This window comes from Hemiscyllium ocellatum, chromosome X (assembly GCF_020745735.1).
Source record: "Hemiscyllium ocellatum isolate sHemOce1 chromosome X, sHemOce1.pat.X.cur, whole genome shotgun sequence".
Lineage (NCBI taxonomy): Eukaryota > Metazoa > Chordata > Chondrichthyes > Orectolobiformes > Hemiscylliidae > Hemiscyllium > Hemiscyllium ocellatum.
The window spans coordinates 18734798-18753293 of NC_083453.1; the positions used below are offsets into that span (position 1 = coordinate 18734798).

Below are 18496 nucleotides of genomic sequence, written 5' to 3' on the forward strand. Positions count from 1 at the left end.
GAATCCTTTCAAGTTTCACAGCATCCTTCCTATCTTTGTGACTTCTTAAAGTTTGATCCTGAGACATGGGTGAAGCTGCGAGGACACATTTCATCCCCATAATTGGGTTCTCTTAAGGTGGCAGTATGCTTGCTCCTTCATTTGCCTTTGGACACGACAGAGGCATCCTCTGATAATGATAAACGTCTTTTGGATCAATATCAGAAGGCAACAAATAGAATTCTAGAGGTTGTGGTGAAGTCTGCAGTTCCTGATCTGACTTTCAGATGAAATCTGGAAGTATAACTCGCAGGGGTGGCTCAGTGGTTAGCACTGCTGCCTCACGGCGCCAGGGGCCCGGGTTCGATTCCAGCCTTGTGTGATTGTCTGTATGGAGTTTGCACATTCTCCTCGTGTCTGCATGGGTTTCCTCCGGGTGCTCCGGATTCCTCCCACAGTCCACTGGAGTGGATTGGCCCCATCGTGTTCAGGAACGTGTAGGCTGGGTGGGTTAGCTGTGAGGAAATGCAGGCTTCTCGGAGAGGGGGGGGGGGTTGGGACTGGGTGGGATGCTCTTCAGAGGGTCAGTGTGGACCTGACGGGCCGAATGGCCTGCTTCCCACACGGTAGGGGACTCAATGATGAAAACCGAAAGAGGGAGGTGCTACTGGCTGGGGGCAATTTGGGAAGAATTGGTGGAATCGCATGCTGAGTGGAATGTCATTGGGATCAGCTTCTGCTATTGGAAAGAGGGTGCCCATTACAATGTGTTCATGTGAAAGTATAAAATGTCAATTTGGGACCTTTCTCCACGCTCTGGCGTAAACCATTTGCAGGCCGCTCAAGCCAGGGTGTTAACAGCATAAGTGAGGTGCCAGCAAATTATCCATCTTTTGTCACACAATTATGAGAGCATTGATTTTCTCGAATCTGCGGCGATGCGAGCAGAGGGGAGTTACTGACTGATTGTACCACACTGTCTCGCTGATTCAAAGCAATTTGCCAATCTTGATTGTTATCGCGCCATGTGATGGAGCTGACATCACACTGCAGTGGGATAACATTATTTCATGTGATGGTTTAACTAACCCGATGGTCGAGAAACAAATTGATTTTAAACGTACAAATGAAGGAGAATAGCTGAGGATTCCGGCTTTTTTTGTCAGCGTCTTGACCATCCCGCAGCTCGCAACGACTTTTTTTTCTCTCGTTTCCCCTTCACCCCTTTTCCCGCCGCTCGATCATTTCCGGTGACAGCTGCCTGAGTGTCGTTGACAGTTACGCTGAGTTATGAGCAATTTCGTGCTCCGGACTGGTGTCAACGAAGAAATGCCTGAAGTGGAGGATCCTTATCGCAGTCAGAGCAAAGATCGTCAGTTTTGCTTGCGTTGGAATCCAGGTCCAGCAATGGAAGCACATCTTGTGGGCCAGACCAGACCCACTCAAACTATTTTCAGAAAGTAGCCCGGGCCCTAACTTTTTCTTTTTTTAACGGCAAATGTAAAGTGGCAGGGAGGTTTCTTCAAATGGTCCATTTGTTACTTCACCGATTTTCAGAGCCCCATTTCACCACTACAGTGCATCCATCACCTTCCCATATGCCTGCCTCTTCTTGCTGGGAGTCTGAATGGGATGCACGTTGGTGTTAGTGAGAAATTCAAAGGGCGAAATTCGCTTTTCCTGTCAGCAAGCTGAATTTCGACTCATCTGTTCAAGTAAAAAATGAGGTCTGCAGATGCTGGAGATCACAGCTGCAAATGTGTTGCTGGTCAAAGCACAGCAGGCCAGGCAGCATCTCAGGAATAGAGAATTCGACGTTTCGAGCATAAGCCCTTCATCTGTTCAAACCTCCCAGAGACGCTCTATTGTCATGACTTATCACCTTCCTTTGCAACAGCAAACAAGGTAACGTGGTGCAGATGGCATAAAGCCAACACAGGCCATGCCAACCAGTGAGCTTGAAATTGTATACAATTGGCATATCTACTCGACTGCAGTCGCTGTCATTCTAAGATAGGATCAACTCATAAGCATTCCCATTTGAAGGAACTTAAAGCTGAGTGTTTGCTCTGTGGCTCATTGGGTCAGTTATAGCTTGAAGTACCTATTCCAGAGAGATAAGTCTAGAATGTCTGAATGAACACTACCATGGTCTTATACAGCACAGAAACAGACCCTTCAGCCCAACTAGTCCATGCCGACCACAGCACCAGGGACCCAGGTTCGATTCCAGCCTTGGGTGACTGTGTGGAGTTTGCACATTCTCCCCGTGTCTGCATGGATTTTTTCTTGGTGCTGTGGTTTCCTCCCACAGACCAACAGTGTGTAGGTTAAGGTGGATTGGCCATGCTAAATTGCCCACGGTGTTAGGTGCATTAGTCAGAGGGAAATGGGTCTGGGTGTGTTACTCTTCGGAGGGTCGGCGTGGACTTGTTGGGCTGAAGGGCCTGTTTCCACACTGGGTAGGGAATCTAATCTAATCTAATCATCGTTCCAAATTAAACTAGTCCAACCTGCCTGCTCTTGGTCCATATCCCTCCAAACCTTTCCTGTTCATGTCCTTATCTAAATGTCTTTTAAACAGTGTAACTGTACCCACATCCACCACTTCCTCAGCAAGTTCATTCCACACGCGAACCACTCGCTGTGTAAAAAATGTTACGCCTCATGCCTTTTTAAAAACTTTCTCCCCTCACCTTAAAAATATGCCCCTGTGTTTTGAACTCCCCCACCCTAGAGAAAAGACCTTTGTCATTCACCTTCTCTATGCCCCTCATGATTTTTCAAACCTCAAGAAGGTCACCCCTCAACCTCCTACGCTCCAGTGAAAAAAGTCCCAGTCTTCCCAGATTATTCTGAGATCTCAAATCCTCCATTCCCAGCAACATCCTGGTGATTCTTTTCTGAACCGTGTCTAGTTTAATAATATCTTTCCTATAACAGGGCAACCAGAACTGGACAAGGCACTCCAGTACTCATATGCTGAGGGAATGCTGCACTGTCAGAGATACTGTATCTCATATGAGATAATATTTGATTTGATTTATTGTTTTCACATGTACCTCAGTACAGTGAAAAGTTGTGTTTTGTATGCAGCACAGGCAGATCATAACGTACAAGGACAAACAGATCAAAAGGTGTTTTGACAGACTGGGGCATGCAAGGATTCCAGGAGGTGCATAAAGCAAGATCCACATTAGATTTGAAATTGGGGAGGTCCAGTCAGAAGTCTGATAACAATGAGGAAAAATAACTGAAAACATAATGTAATGACAGCGGACAGCAGATCCCAGGTACAGAGAGCTCGATATGAAGCTGCAAATACAAATCTTGCTGTGATATCCCAGTGGAAAAACAGACTGCAGACATTTCCCAAGTATATACACAGAGTGCTGAAATGAGACCTCTGGGATGCTGTATGATTCTGGTGGGTGTTGACGAAAGAACTTGACAAGTGAGACCCTGCTGGTTATTATCATGGGTTCAAGGCCACTGCTGCAGGAGTCAACAGACAGAAGCCACAAGCTTCTTGGGAAAGAAAGTTAAGGAAAAGCCTGACTGGATATATGCACAAACTGTAGGGACAGCAATAACCTGCTTGTCCCCAGTGCTGTCCATTGACTTCAAGCCATCAGAAATTGAAGTTGGGGTGGTGACAGTGGATAACCCTAAATTTAGGATTCTTTCAGAAGCTGAAGTTGATGCACAACTGGTTGCTCTAGTAGAGAGACACTGAAATTCTATGTAGTTTTGTATTTGTTACAAAGAAAAAATTCTTTTTTTTTTCTTGGCTGTCTGACACACTTTTTTTTTGTATTTTTTTTCTTTTTTTTGCCTTCCCCACACACTACTGCCTAACTGCAGAAGCGCTTATTTTTCCCCATGTTATGTGTGTGCAGGTGTGAGACACAGTGAAAGACACAAGATGTATGAATCTTTATTCAATTCCTACCACCAGGAAGAAGAGCAACACCTAAGTGGCCAGTAATATGTTGTTAATGGAAGATTAGATTGTTGTAACAGAAAGCCACGTACACTGCATTTTAATCTGTACAAATAAAGCTGAGGTTTTGGAACATGCTATTAGTTAAAGTTATGTTTACATGTGCTCACATCTGAACTGTGGATCAAGTAATGGCCACTTTCTACGTAAAAACGAGAGATGAACTTATTGATGCTTCGGTGAAATTCCCAAACTTTGTGATCCAATTAGAACCTGTTATTTTGAGGTTAAAAAAATGTTGTGAAATCATAAAAGTTTAGGAATAGAATACAACCATTTTGGCCCTTTGAACTGTTACAGAGGGATTGTTAAATAATGGACATCTGGGAGTGAACTGGAGAAAAGTTTATGGAATTGTGACTTTACTTCAAAATTACCAAAATGCTGAAAACATCTGTGGTTTGCGTGTGATGCAGTGAAATGAAGATTATGCAAGGCTGACTAATTTCCAAACTTTGTATTTTGTTTTGAAGTCAATATATGAAATCTCTTTACCTATCTAAAAAACACAGCGGGGAAGAAGCTGTTCTTGAATCTGTTAGTCTGTGTGTTTAAGCTTTTGTATCCTCTGCCCGATCGAAGAGTTTGGAAGAGATGATAACCGGGGTGAGGGGAGGGGTCTGTGATGATGTTGCTGCCTTCCCGAGGCAGTGGGAAGTGTAGATGGAGCCAATGGATGGAAGGTTGGTTTGGGTGATGGACTGGGCTGTGTTCACAACTCTCTGTAGTTTGTTACAGTCCTGGGCAGAGCAGTTGCTGTACCAAGCTGTGATCCGTCCGGATGGAATGTTTTCCATGGTACGTCTGTAAAAGTTAATGCTGGTCTTTCTGGAATTTCAATACACTGAGAGTCTGTTTTCTCCGCTGAATGGAGCAGATGCCATGACACTGTTTCAGAAGCTAGCAGGCAAGTTCTGCCTTGGTCAACAGTTGTTCCTCAAACACCCTCACTTCAAAAGAAGGATCTAGCTTTGCTGGTTGTGGGAGTTTGTGGCATGCTGTGTTTCCTACATTACAACAGCGAAGTCATTTCATCAGGCACTGTGTCCAGAGTGCTTTGGCATATCCCAACAATGTAAGAGTTAGGAGTAGGAACTTTGCCATCTCTGGCCGAGATTGTGAGAACTGCTTTCTAAACGCAAATCTTACTGTGTTTACCTTGTTCTAGCCTTGTGCAAGAGAGGGCAACATTTCTATTTCCCAATGTGAACTGAAATCAGATCGAGTAGGTCACTGTTACAGCTCAGAGGGGAGAAGGACCTTTTCAAGTTTGCCATATCCAAGGGGGAGTCGGACGCACAGTTTTACCCCCGAGACCCATCCCCTGACTGACATTGTTCTGCCCCCCCCCCCCCCCTTTCCCCTCCCCCCCCAAAGGCAGTCTGGTAATAGATTCAGAGGATTCCACAGTTGCTCGCCTTGATGTCTTCAATTCTCAGAGCGTGCATACATCGCTGCCTGCAGTTAATAAGTAGTTGCAGCTCTCAAAGTGCCTGTCCCATGTACTTATGGATGCTGTCTATTCCTGTGGCCTCTCTGGGAGGGTCAGTGCACTGTCAGAAGCAAATATTTTCAGAGCAGTGCCTGCCTGAGCCTGTGCAAGTCACTTTCCAGTTCCAGTTTATTTGCTGAAGTGGTTGGAAAGAATTGACTTCGCTAATTGGTTGGTTTTAGAGCACCAACCTTTGTGGATTGCAAAGAACTAATATTTGAAAATTTACCAGCAGAGTTTGATCAGTGAGCACTCATGCAGACAAATCTTTACTCATAGCATTTATGCTAACAGTGACAAAGAGTGTGGTGCTGGAAAAGCACAGCCGGTCAGGCAGCATCCGAGGAACAAGAGAATCGACGTTTCAGGCATAAGCCCTTCATCAGGAATGACTAAGAGTGAGGCCAGCAGCCAGGCCAGGCAAATGGAGAGGGAAGAAGATTGTCAAGGCGATGGAGATGAGCTGAGGGATCTGGGTTTCAATCATTCCTGACGGTTTTGGAATGGGAGAGCAGGAATATCAGGGGTCCCACATATTGGACTCAGACATGTTGAGCACCGCGGTGAGAACAGGGACTGTGCAAATTGAGTGACGAGGATTCAGTCTTCTTCGAGTTGTAAGCTTGATGGGGCCTGGCAGAAAAGATGGTGCAGCTGTTTGGGTGCAGGTGGTGGAAGGGGGTCAAATCAAGTCCCGTTCCAGTTGCGAAGGACGGAAAGCTGAGTCAGCACGTGCAGCCACAGCAGTCACTGGCAAGTCCTGAAGCAGAGGTGAAGCTGCCTTCCTGAGGGCCAGGATAGTACAGGGGTTCCACACGAGGATACATACATCAGAACTAGGAGCAGGAGTAGGCCATCTGGCCCTTCGAGCCTGCTCTGCCATTCAGTCAGAACATGGCTGATCTGTTTGTGGACTCAGATCCACTTACCCGCACCCTAACCATATCCATTAATTCTTTTATTGTTCAAAAAAAATCTATTTTAGCTTTAAAAACGTTTACTGAAATAGGAATTCAGTGTCAAGGAATTCCATAGATTAACAACCCTCTGAGTGAAGGAGTTCCTTCTCAATTCAGTCCTAAATCTGCTTCTCTAATCTTGAGGCTATGCCCTCTTGTCCTCGTTTCACCCACCAGTGGAAACACCCTCGCTACCTCTATCTTATCTATTCCCTTCATAATTTTATGCTTCTTTAAAACCCCTCCTCATTCTTCTAAATCCCAATGAATATCACCCCAGTCTACTCAGTCCCTCCTCATAAATCAACCCCCTCAGCTCTGGAATCAACCTAGTGAACCTCCTCTGCACCCCCTCCAGTGCCAGGACATCCTTTCTCAAGTAAGGAGACCAAAGCATTGGACACTGAGGCATGACCTGACAGAGGTTTGTAAAATCATGAGGGGCGTGGATAAGGCAAATAGCCAAAGTCTTTTCCCTGGGGTGGGGGAGTCCAAAACTCCAGGACATAATGTTTAGGTGAGAGCAGAAAGAAATTAAAAAGTACACAAAAGGCAACTTTTTTACACAGAGGGTGGTTCGTGTGTGGAATGAACTTCCTGAGGAAGTGATGGATGTGGGTGTAGTTACACTGTTTAAAAAACATCTGGATAAGTAGATGATTAGGAAAGGTTTGTAGGGATATGGGCCAGGAGCAGGCAGGTGGGACTAGTTTAGTTTGGGATTATGGTCAGCATGGGTTGGATGGACTGAAGGGTCTGTTTCCGTGCTTTCTGACTCTGAGTCAATAGCAATGAAAGAGTGTGGGTTCTGAAAGCCTGCAAATGGAAATGCCAACAGGCTTGGTTGTGTAGTTTAAGGGGTTATTTCTCACTGTGTGATAATGCTAATGAGCACAGTTTCCGTCATCACAGGAAGTGATGCATGTCACATGATTTTGCTGTCCCTGACAGCATTGTGGCGGGACAGACTCGCAGTGAGTTGTTTCTGAAGTAAAGGTCATGTTTCCCTTTCTTGAGTGGACTCTGTCAATGTTTTGCTTCTGGTTCACAATGGACAGGAACACGTTCTGGGTTAACTTTTCTGTCCAATAACCTCTCAGCAGAACTCAAAATCGGTTGGGGGGGAGCTGGAAGATGGCGGCTGTCTAAGGCGATGTCTCATGATCAAAGCTGTTCACATGATCGGTCCGGCGTAAAGTCAGGCAGGTGGTTAATGGAGATTCCAGACCAGGTTGAACTGCATGTAGAGCGATCACCGGGTGGAAGTGAATCTCACATTGGAGAGCAGAGACAAGGGCACGTTGCAAGAGAGCAAGGTTTCAAAAGGTTCAGCTAATGTGTTATTAACATCCTTTCTTTATAATAGGTCCATTTGTGGAGTAGGATACAGCACAATTCTGGAGAGTGTTTTGTTTTTGTCTCTGCCAGGAACATAATAGCAAGGGTACCATAGTAATGGACTCTTACAACATAGAAAGAAGCCATTTGGCTCATTATGCCTCTGTCAGTGTTTTGAAAGAGCTATGCAATTATCCTCCCTCCTTTGCCCTTTGACTGCATTTTCTTCCCCTACAAGTATTTATCCAATTTCCTTTGACATTTTCATTTCAGGCGATGCATTCCAGACGTCAAACCAAATCTTCACGTCTCTCCTTGCTGCCAAGTGTTTTAAACCTAGATCCTTCAGTTCCTGACCATTCTCCCAGTAGAAATTGCGAAAATGCTGGAATCTACTGTTAAGAAGGTTATAGCAGAGCACTTCGACATTCGTAATGTAATCGGGCAGAGTCAACATGGTTTTGTGAAAGGGGAATTGTGCTTGATTAATTTTGGAGGGCATAACACATTCAGATAAAGGGGAGCCTGTGTATGTGATGTCCTTGAATTTCTAGAGGCATTTGACAAGGTGCAGCATCAAAAGGTGCGAAATGAAATAAGAGCTCATGGTGTAGGGGGCAGATATTTTTAATTAATCTCACATATTAGCACGGATAGAAAGTTGGTTAGTTGACTACACCGACTCTGTTTACTAAAGTTGACAAGAGTGGAGTGCCATAGGGCTTAATGCTGGGGCCACAACTATTTATAATTTATTTTGATGGAGTAAATGGACGGGTTGCTGAGTTTGACGTAACAATAGGAAAGTAGGCTGTCAAGAAGATGAAAGGAGGCCGAGATCAGCGGGTGGGGAGAAAATTGGTGTTTGGAGTCGAATGTAGGATAATGTGAACTTGCTAGCAAACCAGGAAGAATAGAAAAGCAGACTACTGACATGGCGAGAGATTGTAGGCACGCACACGCACACACACACACGCGCGCGCGCAGAGAGATCTGGAGGTGTCAGACATGAATCACAAAACGTTAGTCTGTAGGTACAGCAAGAGATGAGGAACACACATGGAAGTAGGGAGTTTAAGGGAGGGCCTATTTCATATGGTGCTCTGTCAGCTATGGCTTCAATGAATTGGAAGGTTTTAAGTTCAAGCCCCGAAACACCCTATGGAGGTTTATCAAATCATGAGGGACATGGATAGGGTAAATAGACAAAGTCTTTTCCCTGGGGTGGGGGAGTCCAGAACTAGAGGGCATAGGTTTAGGGTGAGAGGGGAAAGATATAAAAGGGACCTGAGGGGCAGCTTTTTCACATAGAGGGTGGTGTGTGTATGGAATGAGCTGCCAGAGGAAGTGGTAGAGACTGGTACAATTACAGCATTTAAAAGGCACCTGGAAGGGTATATGAATAGGAAGGTTTTAGGGGGATAGGGGCCAAGTGCTGGCAAATGGGACTAGATTAGGTTGGGATATCTGGTCGGCATGGACGAGTTGGACTGAAGGGTCTGTTTCCGTGACTCGAAGTTGCACTCCAGAACTTGAATTCAAAATCTCGGCTCACTCCCTTGTGCAGTACTGTCAGAGCTGCAATCGAGGATTTAAACTGAGGACTGCTATTTTTTTGACTAGAAAGGTTGATTTTGATTTAAAGAGCAGAGGAATTCTTTTCTCAGTGCTTTGCTCAATATGTTTGTTATGCTCAGCAGCGACAGATTACCAGGTCCTTATTACATTGCTGTTAATGGGAGCTTACTGTGTGTGGATTTGTTCTGTCTCCTGCATCACAATGGTGAGGGCACCTCACGAAAAATACTTGGCTATTAAAGCACTTTGAAGCAAAATTAGAAATTGCTGGAAAAGCTCAGCAGATCTGACAGCATCTGTGGACAGAAAGCTGGGTGAACGAAATTGTGAAGAAAGGACCCGAAACGCTAACTCTGCTTTCGCTCCTCAAACACTGCCGGACCTGCTGAGTTTTTCCAGCAATTTCTGATTGCCAGCACCCACAGTTCTTTGGATTTTGTGCTTCAGCTACCGAGTGAAAGGTGCTTTATAAATGCAAGTCTTTCCTTACCTCATGACCTCAATCGAACCTGAAATGGTTTCGAGCCAATGATAGGATTTTGAATTGAAACCATGGAACCAATGCAGCAGAGAAGGGGCCCCCGTCTTGAACATGCTGTTTCAAAGACCCCCAAATGCCCTTTCTAATCCCGTGGAGAAGGTCGAGGGCATCATGTTCCTGGGAGTGACGATCACCAACAATCTGTCCTTGTCCATTTGTATGACGGTCAATAAAGCACAACAACACCTCTACTCCCTCAGGAGGCTACGGAAATTCAGCATGTCCGTAAAGACTCTCCCCAACTTTTACAGATGTACCATGGAAAGCATTCTATCCGGATGGATCACAGCTTGGTACGGCAACTGCTCTGCCCAGGACTGTAACAAACTACAGAGAGTTGTGAACACAGCCCAGTCCATCACACAAACCAACCTTCCATCCATTGGCTCCACCTACACTTCCCACTGCCTCGGGAAGGCAGTCAACATCATCAAAGACCCCTCCCACCCTGGTTACAATCTCTTCCCTTGGGCAGAAGACACAAAAGTTTAAACACACAGACCAACAGATTGAAGAACAGTTCCTTATCAGACTTCTGACTGGACCTTTCCAATTTCAAAATGAATGTTGACCTCACTCATTGTGCACCTTCTCTGCGGCCGTAACATTGTATTCCTCACTCTGTTCTGTTACCCTGATGCACTTTGTACGGTATGATCTGCCCCAGTACTGCACACAAAACAAAACTTTTCACTGTACCTAGATTAGATTTTGATTAGATTAGATTACCTACAGCATGAGACAATATAAATCTCCTCGAAAAAAACCCCTACAGAACCATAGAAATGACATAAAACTGTAATCACTCATGTAGTGGAGGGAACCTGCAGTCCAGTTTGTGCACAGTGAGCTCTCTGATGCTGCCATGATAGTCATTTCTGTAGGCATTGGTTTCAAATATAATCCTGGAGAGAGCACCGGTGACCTCCCTCCCTCTGCTTTCTTGAAATCGTGTCAAAGGACCTTTCGGCACCCACCTGAGGGGGTAGACATGGCCTCTGTTTCAGTTCTCAGGAAGCAAAAAAAAAACTTCGAGGAAGTGTATTTACGTAGCACCTCTGACACAGTGAGACACGGCCAGGTTATCTCAGGGCAGCATTGCCGAGCAAAACCTGACACTTGAGACTGATGGGCAAAAGCAAAAGACCTGGCTTAAGGATTGGCATTTTCTTGCGGCTCGGCCGCACCATCAGCGGGTGGCATTGTGATCAGGTGACCTCGTGAACAGCTCCAGCAAATGCGCAGGCCACTCTGTGAGCAGGGAGGTGTCCAGTGTGGACATTTTGCTCTGGAGTGGGATTATGAATGAGAGGATTAGATAGGGTAGACAGTTAAAGTCTTTTCCCTAGGATGATGACATCAGCTTGTACAAGGGGGCATAGCTACAAATTGAGGGGTGAGAGATTTAAGACAGATGTCAGAGGCAGGTTCTTTACTCAGAGAGTGGTAAGGGCATGGAATGCCCTAACTGCTAATGTAGTCAACTCAGCCACATTAGGGAGATTTAAACAATCCTTGGATAAGCACATGGATGATAATGGGGGATAGTGTAGGGGGATGGGCTTAGAATAATTCACAGGTCGGCACAACATCGAGGGCCGAAGGGCCTGTTCTATGTTCTATGAACCTACAACCTTACAGTGTCACCGAGCCAACAGTTGACAACAGCTTTTGAACAGCGGTCTTTTCAAGAATCGGGAAGGCGAAATTTTCCACCCATTTCCCAACTTTCTGAACAGAGTAAAGTGCCCCTCGCGGTTGTGTGACCAGCTGGCAGTGACTTAGCAAGCTGGCAGAGGAGGAACGGGCACGCGCGTGAGGTGGAGCTGATCAAATGCCCTTGGAATTCTCTGACTGTGCCCTTGAGGTTTAATTCCAACAATGAGGCTACAGTTGTCGAAACAATGTGGCAGTGAAGCTCTGGATTGCTAAGGCCCACTTGAGCACTGCAGATTTCTTTTTACCTGCAGCACTCCTTTTGACATCCACGAGGCAGACACCCACACAGGAAGACGGCAAAATGGCTTCCAGCTGAAGGCCGAAAGGATGGGAAGCTAAGCTGGCGAAAGAGAACACACTCAATTGTCAGCTAAGAGCAGGCAAAAATATTCAAAAAAAGTATATCAATGTCGCGATATTGTGGAGAAATTTACTAGAAATATCAAACGTGTTTACCCTTTTAACTTTTTGTTTTGGCCCGCTGGTTACCAATCTGCTTCAGCCCCACTGCTTCTCGCGAGCTGTTCTGTGGTAATTTTTAGACTGTATTACCGTTCGTTCTTATTTGAAGGCTGCACAAAATTAATACCCCGTTATCTCTTGTGCAAACGCCTGCTATTCCATCTCTCCGAGAGTTTTTGGTTAAATTGTTTAGATTTATTGTGTGTAATTACATGCCTGTTGCATTGTCAGCTCCTGAGCACAGATGTGTGTGGGTGATTGGAGTGTAGATTTATGAAATCATTTTTTTCTTCCCTCTTCATGGGGAGCAAGCACAACACCATCAATTTGGAATGAATCGGCAAACATGAAGCATGAGGCGTTGTGTGATTCCACAATTTGTATTTTTAACAGTCCTCTTTTATTTAATCTGCCAATTCTGGTTGGCAGCATCCCATCGAAGATGGGGAGCCAGGCTATCTGAGCACGTTCCTTCCTCCTGTCCCTCCCTCTACTCCGACCATCCATGTGGGTGAAAATGAAGGGATTTTCCGATGGAATTCTGAGGAAAAAGAGATTAAAACCGGGAGTTTATCATTTGAACCTTCCCATGTCCATGATTCAGGCCTCACAGCCTTTGGCATACATTGACGTGGAGTCTTTCGCTTTGTTGCACACAACCGCCATTTTGTGCACACTCCTGTTCATAAACCGCCATGAGGTTTTGGCTCTGGCCACGTTTTGTTGACGGAGTACATTGGGCAGGACGTCATGAGAGCTTAAAAAAAATTGGGACTTTTGTCATGGGAATATAAATGGTACAGAGACGCTCTGATCATGGCGTCTAGTGGTTAGCACTGCTGCCTCACAGCACCAGGTACCTGGGTTCGATTCCACCCTTGGGCGACTGTGCAAACTCCACATCGTTCTCCCCGTGTCTGCATGGGTTTGCTCCAGTTTCCAAAAATGTACAGGTTAGGTGGATTGACCATGCTAAATCGCCCATAGTGTCCAGGAATGTGCAGGCTGGGTGGATTAGCCATGGGAAATGCAGGGTTACAGGGATGGGGTGGGTCTGGGTGGGATGCTCTTCGGAGGGGCAGTGTGGACTCGATGGGCCAAATAGCCTGCTTCCACACTGTAGGGATTTGATTCTATGCTCTGATTTCCTTTTGAAGATGAGTTTGCATGGATTTGTAAATTGCAATATCGATTCAGAATGAGCTCTTGAAAAATGCGGGAAGAAGGGAGACGTATTTTCACAATTATTATTACATTGTATTGTTATGTGAACTTGAAAGCCTAGAAGACGGGCGCTACATAGTCAACAAAGGGACTAAATCATGGTTGGTAAGTGAACCATTGGTTGGAAATGTGCCAGCTGTTTTATTGTTTCAGACCAAACCAGCCCATTCTGGAGGGCCCGTTGGCATTGAAAGAGGTTCTGGAGTAGAAACATAGGCCGTTGTTTTGAACTGGGGGGAGAGAAAATCGCAAGTGGCTACTGGGACGTCAGAGTAGGTAGCCATTTTGAGGCCCAGGTTTTCTTCCTTCCTGTGCCTCGTTTCCAGTGAGGGAAATTGAAAATTTACCCAAAGCTAGCAGGGGCAATACAGAGGCTGGCAAGCAGTGACAATCTCTCAGGTGAGTGGGCCGCCATGAGGATGCTCCACAGCATTAAGGCGAGTCGTTGATGGGGTGTGGTGAGGGAGCCAAATGGAAGTCACAGCTGTCCGGGAGACACGGGAGATGGAGGTCCATTGCATCCTTGTGGAGCTGGGAAGAGTTACTCCTTCTCTTTGTGCCTCAGAAAGCAATATTATTGCCAATTATAGAGTCATAGAGATGTACAGCACGGGAAACAGACCCTTCAGTCCAACCCATCCATGCTGACCAGATATCCCAACCCAATCTAGTCCCACCCGGCCCATATCCCTCCAAACCCTTCCTGTTCATATACCCATCCAGATGCCTTTTAAATGTTGCAATTGTACCAGCCTCCACCACTTCCTCTGGCAGCTCATTCCATACACGTACCACCCTCTGCGTGAAAAAGTTGTCCCTTAGGTCTCCTTTATATCTTTCCCCAAGCCCTTCTCACCCTAGGTCTCGTCTGACACTAAGTCATCCCAGCATTGCGCTGCACAGTGATGATGCCCTGTTAAAGTTGAGTTGGGAAGCAAGTGAGCGTTAAAGTGGTGGCAAGCGTGATTATTGTGCAATGCGATGTGGTATGTCAGTATTTTCTACTTCTGGCCATGCCCATTCCCAGCAGGAATGCTAGCTACACATGAGCCATCTTGGCCATTGGCCATTTGGCATCATCCCACCACCACCGTAGGTCCATGTTCATGAGAACGTGGCCGGAAGTTGCTGCTATTGTTGCATTTTATCAGAATTCCTGTTGGAACACAGGAGCCAGCCATTCAGCCCTTTGAGACTGCTATCCCAATCTGGATCCTGACTGATCATTGACCTCAACGTTGTCTTCCCATAACCCTAGATGTCATTAGCAGCTGGCTGTTTATCACTATATGTCTGCAATGGATTGGACTGAGCTTCCACCGCCCTCTGGGAGAGAGATTTCCCAACATTCACCACTCTCCATGAGTGAAGACCTTCCTCCTTTCCCTGGGCCTATGAATACTTCGAGTTTTATTCTGAGACGGCACACCCCAATTCAGGAGCCCACAGCCTGGGAGAGACATCCGTTCTGTGTCTAGTCCTTGAAGGAGTTGGCACATTTCTATGAGATCACCTTTCATTTGCCCAAACTCGAGAGAATACAGGAGCAGTCTCCTCAACCCCCAGTCATCCCAGGAATCAAGCTTAATGCAAACAATTCGAATGCCAAGACAAGATACCAGATTGCAAGGCCTCATGCAAAGGCCTCTTACACAAGATTTCTTTTTAAATTTATTGCCTATCCCTAATTGCCCAGATGGGTTTTCCCAATAATGGATTCCTGGTCATCACGAGACTCTTAATTCTGGATTTTTATTGAATTCAAATTCTACCATGGCGGGATTCGATCCCGAGTCCCCAGGACATTACCTTGGTCTCTGGATTAACAGTCCAGCGATAATACCACGAGGCCATCGCCTTCCCTCAAGATGGATGCTAACAACCTATGGCAGCTTTGCGTGGCTGTAGCATCAAGCAGTTGTGGTGAATAACTGGGGAGAGTGTAGGCCTCAGTGGTTGGCACGGGAACAAGCAGTTAGCGCATAATCAAGAAAACTAGTGTTGCAGAAGACAGAGAACCCTGTAACAGTTTTGGCATATTGTGCTTGATGATGAATCTCTTTATGTTGTCAAGATCAATTTATTTACATGATTTATGTTTTGTCTTACAATCTCCCTGTACTGATCACATTCTCGCCTCCCTCCTATTTTCCTGCACAGCTTGCCAGGATATGGTTCCACAAGCACTGGGTATCTAAAGTTACCCATTGGATTCTGCGTTCCTCTTAGCTTGACCTACGGATCAAGGGTTGACGACCTTTTTATTTAAACCTGATGTGCCCATTTAAAAAGCCTTGCCTCAAGCAAAAATAACTGGCAGCTGCAAAATGCCAGGTGCCACACAAATGCCAGACAATGACCATCACCAATTAGAGACATTTGAACCACCGCCCCTTGACATTCAATGGTGTTACCATCGCTGAATCCCCCACTATCAACATCCTGAGGGTTGCCACTAACCAGACACTGAAGTGGACCCAGCCATATCAATGTTATGGCTACAAAAGCAGTTCAGAGGCTAGGGATACTGCAGTGAGTAACTCACCTCCTGACTCCCCAAAGCCTGTCCACCATCTGCAAGGCACTAGTCAGGAGTGTGATGGAATACTCCCCACTTGCCTGGATGGGTGCAGCTTCAACAAGACTCAAGAAGCTTGACACCATCCAGGACAAAGCAGCCCCCACTCGAATGGCACCTCAACCACAAACATCCACCCACTCCACCACAGCAGCAGTATGTAGTATCTACAAGATGCCCTGCAGAAATTCACCAAAGATCCTCAGACAGCACCTTCCAAACCCACAACCACTTCCATCTAGAAGGACAAGGGCAGCAGGTACATGGGAACACCACCCCCTGCAAGTTCCCCTCCAAGCCACTTACCATCCTGACTTGGAAAGCTATCGCCGTTACTTCAGTGTTGCTGGGTCAAAATCCTGGAATTCCCTCCCTCAAGGCATTGTGGGTCAACCCAAGCAGGTGGACTGCAGCGGTTCAAGAAGGCAGTTCACTCCCCACCTTCTCAAGGAGAAACTAGGGACAGTGCAATAAATACTGGGCCCAGCCCACATCCCACAAATGAGCAATTAAAAAATTGATGTTTCTATTAAGTTAGCCTTTTGTCCTGGTCTCCCTCATGTAATGCGGAGGTGTGGGATAGTTCCCTCAGGGAGCAAGGAGCAACGTCCATGTTGAGGTCTGGAGCTCAGGATGGTGATGAGCAAGTCTCCCATTTTGGTTCTGTCACTTTGCTGACCAGGAAGCTCTCTCATTCTTAGCGCCTGCCAATGGAAGGCATCAAAAGGATACTCAGCCTGTTGGCCATGCTGTCAACACCCTTTCCTTAACCACAGAGTCCTGGGGTGGGACGTGAACCCAGAGCTTCTAGCATATAGGCAGAATCCCTCTCCATTCCACCACGTGATCTCCTAGTGTAGCCCACTCTGAAATGCATCTCCACAATCACCCGAACCACTCCGAGTGGGAACAATCCTCCCAGAATCACTGAACTGTTACCATTCAGCTCATTGTGTCTACAAACAAGTATTAAAGGCAATAACTCCGGGTTCCATCCCTCCTTCCCAACCTTTTTTTTGTGTGTCTTTTCAAAAATGCTCCTTAAGACGTCTGTCTTAGATGACCAACTTTTGGTCATCTCACATAGTCCTTGCCAATGTAGCTCAGTGTCATATGTTGTTCGCCAGAGCTCCTGTGAAGCATCTTTAGGATGTTTTATTCCATTAAAGACGCTTCTTAAGTACAGGCCATTGGACAAGTTAGGTGAGTGGGCAGATGCATGGCAGATGCAGTTTAATGTGGATAAATGTATGGTTATCCACTTTGGTGGCAAGAACAGGAAGGCAGATTACTACCTCAATGTAATTAATTTAGGTAAAGGGGCAGTACAGAGAGATCTGGGTGTTCTTGTACACCAGTCAATGAAGGTAAGCATGCAGGTACAGCAGGTAGTGAAGAAGGCTAATAGCATGTTGGCCTTCATAACAAGAGGGATTGAGTATAGAAGCAAAGAGGTGCTTCTGCAGCTGTACAGGGCCCTGGTGAGACCACACCTGGAGTACTGTGTGCAGTTCTGGTCTCCAAATTTGAGGAAAGACATTCTGGCTATTGAGGGAGTGCAGCGTAGGTTCATGAGGTCAATTCCTGGAATGGCAAGATTACCTTACACTGAAAGACTGAAGCGACTGTTCTTGTATACCCTTGAGTTTAGAAGACTGAGAGGGGATCTGATTGAGACGTATAAGATTATGAAAGGATTGGACACTCAGGCAGCAGGAAACATGTTCCCACTGATGGGTGAGTGCCGAACCAGAGGACACAGCTTAAAAATACGGGGTAGTCCATTTAGGACAGAGATGAGGAGAAACTTCTTCACCCAGAGAGTGGTGGCTGTGTGGAATGCTCTGCCCCAGAGGGCAGTGGAGGCCCAGTCTCTGGATTCATTTCAGAAAGAGTTGGATAGAGCTCTCAAAGATAGTGGAATCAAGGGTTTGGAGATAAGGCAGGGAGCGGATACTGATTAGGAATGATCAGCCATGATCATATTGAATGGCGGTGCAGGCTCGAAGGGCTGAATGGCCTACTCCTGCACCTATTGTCTATTGAACATCACAGTTGTGCTCTGAGCGTAGCTGTGAATGGATCTGCTCTGTTGTCCCTGTCCGATCTTGAATGCACAGAGTATCCCATCCGTGCGGCGTGCTGCTGTTGCTCACAGTGCTTCATTGCTTTAGCCTGAGCCCAGTCTGTCAAACTCAAAGCACAGTTGGTTCCTTCACGAAGGATATCATCTTGCCTCGAAGGTAGAATTGAATATCAGTGAGCCACTGGTGAATGTGTTTAGATGACAAGCAGATGGCTATGGCACCTTAATTTGCAATCATCAGCTGCCCTGACTCCAGTTTGAGTTAAAACTTTTCAGTGCGTTGACGGTCACAGAGAGGTGGTGGAGCGAACTTTTCATGAGAGCAGAAGTTCGAGCAGTTGACCCCTTTATAAAGTGAGCTAAGGTTTGGGCTTTCAGGTAAAGAGCATCAAGCGAGGGGCATCAGGAGTCTGAAGTGATATCTCCTGTTTCACCCTGTTTCCCAAAGCCCCACCTCTCTCACGCTTAGCACAAGTTCTGGTCACCCAGTTACAGGAGGGATATTACTCAGCTGGAGAGGGGTCAGAAGAGATTTAC

General features: G+C 46.1%; 1 protein-coding gene and 1 pseudogene across 2 annotated transcripts in view; both read left to right on the forward strand.

Annotated features, from left to right (window-relative positions):
• asic1b (acid-sensing (proton-gated) ion channel 1b) overlaps positions 1-18496 on the forward strand; it is a 912521-nt gene that overhangs the window by 189053 nt on the left and 704972 nt on the right. The gene's annotated exons all lie outside the window — the stretch shown is intronic.
• Positions 3249-3715, forward strand: LOC132805737 (proteasome subunit alpha type-6-like; annotated as a pseudogene).